This window comes from Passer domesticus, chromosome 6, assembly GCF_036417665.1.
Source record: "Passer domesticus isolate bPasDom1 chromosome 6, bPasDom1.hap1, whole genome shotgun sequence".
Taxonomy (NCBI): Eukaryota; Metazoa; Chordata; class Aves; order Passeriformes; family Passeridae; genus Passer; species Passer domesticus.
This window is the reverse complement of record NC_087479.1, coordinates 56862809-56868808: the sequence shown is the minus strand read 5'-3', so window position 1 is coordinate 56868808 and position 6000 is coordinate 56862809. Positions and strand designations below refer to the sequence as shown.

At 39.1% G+C, this 6000-nt stretch overlaps 1 long non-coding RNA gene across 1 annotated transcript in view; it reads right to left on the bottom strand.

The window, feature by feature from the left end:
• Positions 1 to 1827: 1827 nt before the first annotated feature.
• Positions 1828 to 6000, bottom strand: part of LOC135303837 (uncharacterized) — a 28084-nt gene continuing 23911 nt past the window's right edge. The window contains exon 3 of the long non-coding RNA XR_010365228.1: positions 1828 to 2285. This is a non-coding gene — a long non-coding RNA (uncharacterized LOC135303837). The remainder of the gene's footprint in view (positions 2286 to 6000) is intronic.

Sequence of the window (6000 nt, the reverse complement as noted above, 5' to 3'; positions counted from 1 at the left end):
AGCAAACCCCACTCAATTCAGAATATTGTTCCAAATGTTCTAGTATTAATACCCTAAAATTGCAGCATTCACTTAAAGTACTGTATTAAATTAAATTTTCCTCAGTATACATTTGTATATAGAAAACAACCTTTATTTAACACACTGAACAAGACCATGGAATTTTAAAACCAGAGGGTTAAAAATTAGGGAAAATCTGATTAGAGACAGATGTAGAAAAACGTAGACCCATAGAGCCAAAGTACCTGAAATCAAAGGCCTGGAAATCTAATGCTGCTAGCCAGTGCTCTCAGCCTGACTTTAATTAATGTTTTTCCAATCATCATTATTCTTGGATGAATCTCCATAGCAATTATTAATCCCTAATAATAAATTATTAGCACACACACAGATATGACATCATCCTAATCGAGAGAGTCACACAATTGGGAATTGAAAGCACTAAAGGACAAATCCCAGAAGCAGGTTGAATTTTTGGAACTCTAAGGCTTTGTATCCAAACTTCAGCAGGCAGAGAAAACCCAACTGAGCCTTGAAAGAGGTATAAAACTTTCTCCTGCCACTGCAAGTAAGGATGCCCATCTTTCAAACTGAAATGCAAAAAACGTTTGAGGTGTTTTAGGGTAACCCACTCTGTAAGATGATTTAATCACAGCAATGACTTGCAGACTTTTTGTGTCCTTTTCCAGACACTGAAAAGACTGCTGGTACCATCAGTGGAGAAATTTAACAGAGAAAAAAACTTCCACAATTGGAGACTAAAGTTTTATCACCTTAGTTCTAAATGACCCACATGCTTAAGAGGCTGTTGATTTCAAAATGCAAACAGTAAATGCAGCTGCCTCTTTGAGTTCACCCAGCACGACCACAAACCTGGGTCCTGTCCTAACATGCAAACTTTTGGGGAGACAGTCCTCTGTTTTATTTTGGTCCAGAGCTTATTTCTGACATGTGCCTGATGGGAAACAAGGGGCAAGAAAATAATCTCTTTTCTGACAGAATACTGCAGTAAGAACAACACTGAAATGTTGCCTTGAAATTGGCAGGTTATTTAAATTATTGCCTCCTGTAAGTTTAGATAAACTCAGATAAAACTTTTGAAGTCTGTAAATGGAACTATTTATTTTCAGAGGCTTTTGGGTCATGGCATGACCCAAACCAAAATAAAGGTGCAGGTAATTATGAAACAGAAACTTCAAATCAGATTCCAGCTTTCTGATCCACAAAGCCCATTTTTTTTTCCCCTAGTGCTTTTCTTTAAGCCAAGTAATTAGTGCTTTATGAGAGATCCTAATAGTAAAACTGAAGCTCCATCTGTGACTGTTTATACAAACTACATTCCTCATCATGTATTACCAGTGGTGCAAAAGAGAAAGATGTCAACTGCACATTCCTATATTTTCTTGGTGTGATGCCTTTTTTTTTTTTTGGTTTACAGAAGAAAAAGTGTTGCCAAAAGTGATTTCAGAAATATTTGTATTGTATATTTGTATGTGTAATTGTATACGATATTTATAATTGTACACAATATTTATTTGAAATTGTACACAATATTTATTTATAATTGTACACAATATTTATTTGAAATTGTACACAATATTTATTTGAAATTGTACACAATATTTATTTGAAATTGTACACAATATTTATTTGAAATTGTACACAATATTTATTTGAAATTGTACACAATATTTATTTGAAATTGTACACAATATTTATTTGAAATTGTACACAATATTTGTATTCAGAAATATTGGAATATTGGCAATTTCTGTAAATTGCCACCAAAACTAAAGAAGCATTTATTTTTTTATTTGTTGGGTTCTCCCTTAAAATATTCTTAAGACAGGTAAATAATACTTCTGTTATGAAGGAGGCAGAGTGCCTACAGAAACAAGGACACAGAGAAAGGAAACTTCCTTCACCCTAACAGTTTTCTGAAGCTTGATTTTGAAACACTGGGGAAAACCAAAAAGGAACCGTTAGCTGAAATACCATAATATTAAACAAATAAAAGGTTTTTATAAATTTAATGTATAAATGTTAAAATAATTGAATATATAAATGTTAAAATAATTGAATAAATAAATGTTAAAATAATTGAATTCAATGGCAAACACAGGAGCCAGGGAAGAAGTGGCAGAGGAAGTTTCCCAGGGCTGAGGCTGTGCTGGCAGAGCATCTCCCCTCTCTCCACCCCAAAGAGCAGGGTCTTTGTCTCCTCTGCTGCCTGGAGGTGGAGGGTGACCAGGGCCACACTCCCTGGAGGAGCAGCACCCCAAAACCTGTGTGAGCACAGGGGGGTGTGAGTGAGCAGCCCAGCCCGGCAGCCACCTGAGCCAGCCCAACTTCCAGCAGCCAGGAACTGTAAAACTGCATCCCTTAAAAAACTAAAACCAAAACTAGAGCCTTAGAGGCTCCAGTTGCAGAGGTTATAACAGAAAGCTTGACTGGTGCTATCCTGCTTCTCACACACTGTGTGCAAGCCAGCTTTTAAAAGGTGCCACAGACACCTCCAGCCAAGTTTCAAACACCCTGATGTTAACCCAGAAACGCAGCTCCAGCTCCTCACAACAGAGTGGAGCTGATCATTTGCAGTTTGGATGTAAAGCCCAAGTGCTGTTAATTCACACTACCCTACCCACAGCTATAATTAATGCCAGTATGGCAGATGAATCCATCCCACAAGGATTTGTTTGGTACCCACATGAGTGTGTCCACAAAGATCTTGCAGCTTCAGAAGCAAGCCAGTCACCTTCCCACAACCAACAAAGCTTTCATTAGCTCCTCTTCCTCCCACCTAGGGGGGGTATTTTTATTTGGAGCCCGCTTTTTTGGGCACCAAATAAAAATACCCCTCTACGTAGGAGGAAGTGCAGTTTGGTTTTAAATCCAGACCATATTTGTCACAGCTAAATAAACATAGTTTCAAAGTAATACCGACCTAGCCACGTTCTCTAAAGGATTTTAAATGAGCAAAACAGAAATTAGGTTTTAGGATGCTGGAAGTACTTCCCCATGGCTCCATCTCCATTTTTTGTTCCCACATGCCCTCTGCCCTTCCCAGAACTTTCCCTGTCCAGAAGAGGGCTAAGACTTCAGCCCACCACCACAGAGAAATCACAGCACTTTGGACTGAAATCAGATTTGAAGTTGAAATACTTTTTAACAAAAGACATCAAAAAGAGGCACAGTATTCCCAAAGCACTGCCTCATCCCTCCCCAGGTGAGCTAAGCCATGGAGGAGTGACAGGGCAGGGTTGCATATTCATAAACAATAACGCATTTTTAAACTTTTCCCCAAACTAGTTTACATCTTCCAAGAACTGTTTAGCATGGCTGCTCCTCAATTCCACCTTTTCAGAGCATGCACATGTCATGGCTGTGGTTTTAATCCAGTCTTATCACCTCCAGTTTTGGGCTTTGGTCCATGTTTTCTACCAACAGTGAGTGCTCATAATTGGCATATAAGTATCAGGGTCCTCATCCTGTGTTCAGTGGATGTTATCCCTACCAAGCAGGCAGTTTAACATAAGCATACTCCTATCAGCTATTTCACTACTATGTGTAAGTTTCTTTAACAGAAAAAACTTTACAAAATAGGTAAATATGCATTGATTGTTATAGAAACAATATTAGTAATAATACCTCATGTACTTCACTGTACACAACAAATGATAAAATCATCAAAAAAGGTTTTTCTGTTCAAGAGAGAGGGGGAAATGTGAGAAATAGATTTGCTGAGAACTGTCAAAGCCTGACAGAAGGCTCACACAGTGTGCATCTCTATGCAAACTTTGAGATAGAAATGCTGACTTAGAAATGCCATGGAATAGGACAGACACTGCTGAGAGAGAAATGGAAATAGAAACAAGTTTCAAAGGATGGCCTTGCAAATAAGACCAGATACTCTGGAGAAATAGAACTAGGAAAGATGCATTTTAGATGATTGGCTTTAAGGAATTGTCAGCATGGTGTGGCTAAAGCTGATAGGCCAAGAAACACTTATAATGTGTTGTAATTAGGAACTAATTGGCTTCTGGTTGTGATGGCGTGAATTATAACATCTGTATTGTCTCACCCTTCACTGAGACCGAAAATGGAATCAAAGTTTTAAAACACCTCTCAGTTGCCCCATCTCTAGGTCAGAAAAGGGCTTAATCTGACAAAAAACTATACCAAAGTTACTTTAACATGATACATATAGCATGCACTTTAATACTTGCAAAAAGCCAATATTATAATATAAATCTATAACAGCACCTACAGGCAGTGCTGTGCCGGAACCTCTCTGGCCCCACAGGAGCTCCCCAGGCAGAGCCTGCAGCTTTGGAGCTCTGACAAGTCCCCAAATGTTGCAATAGGCTCCAGCACTGCCACCTTTTGATGTGCCTATAATGCCTCACGTTTCAGCTTTTCTATTTCTCACATTCTGGGCTGCTTTAGTGTGTGGGTCTGGGCTTCACATGAGGGCATGGTGAGCTCTGTGCACAGAGCAGGGAGACAAAACAATTCCTGCTCCAGCTGGGCACCAAGGACAAATGATCCCAATCTCAGCCCAAGAGCACAAACCCCGTGGGCTGCAGAGAGAAAAACAAGCAGGATGGGACTGCAGGGGCTGCAGCTGGAACTGGACACTGAACTGCAATGTGCACATGGAGCAGAGCTGAGCCCAGGGAGAGACCCCGGCAGCGCTCGTGCATTTTGGGGCCATTTGGGTTCATCTTGGGTGCAGCCCTGGCTGGGCTCTGGTGCTGCCCAAGGTGGATCCATGGAGGAGATCCTTGGAATGAATCTTTTTTCTTTAGCTCTGTCCAGCCTTCCCCAGGATCAGCTGAGCTCAGACACTGAAGGGGTGGCAGGAGTGGTTCTTTTTCAGCCTCCAGCCTCCTCAGAAGGCTGCTCATACATCACGCAGTATGAAAGCTAACACAGTTCCAGGAGCTGTACTACATGGCCAAGGTCAGGGACGTTCTCTCTGCACTCACACTTTCTGAGCACTTCACAAAAGCTTGCCTTAAACAATAGGTTTGCTATGATAAAGACCAAACAGCCCATAATCCTGAGGGATTGTGTTTATTGTTTTAACCTTTGCAGGCAATGAGAGTAAAGAATGGAGAAATCCAAGGTAATGCACAATTAAGGGGCTAATTTGCATGATTATTTGTCACTCTCCCACATATCAAGTGCTACTTACAAATGGCCTGCTAAAAACCTATTTGTAAATACAGATGCAGGATTTGTGCACAGCAGATACCCTGCCTAGTCTGACTGCAGGGCTACAATCCCAAAGCACTAGGAAATAATAAATGTGGAAACCAGAATGCAAGTATTTAAATAATTCAGAACTACAGTATTCAATCCCCAAATTTTGCTTTATGCATTCTGAAAAAATACACTCAATTCAAAGGTCTTCTATTAAAATTAAGTTCTAGGAAGAAAAATCTTATCATTACAAATCTTCTATTCCCAAATAATACTAGTTTTAAGTAAATATCCACAAATGTATTACTTGTATTACTTTAATATTGATAATGACTATTAGCAAAACATTTACAAATGCTACCTGAGATAAGTGGAACATCATTAAATGCAATATTAACAAATAAAACAAGCATGGGTTTGGGGCATCTGAATGTTAGCCTTCCTCATGAAATAAATTTAAAAAAAAATAAATAATACATACAGTACTTTGCCCACACTGTAATTTGTCAACTGTTGAGGAAATTGGCATGTCTTTTCTGCTGATTTATTGGTTAATCCCAACAATTCACTGCAGAAAAGGCCAACAATGAATTACAATGTGAGGAAAAATTAAGCAGCACATTTAAAAAGTGTTTAACTACACAGCCCTTAAAGCGAATTTCCAAGTTCTCATATGCCTAGCTAAAATAATTTGGGTAGACAGTATTTTCTCTTTTATGGGTTATATCCTCTATAGTAGCTTTGCTACTATTGATTTTAAATATGTTTACAAAATATACAACCCTTGGGTTCCCA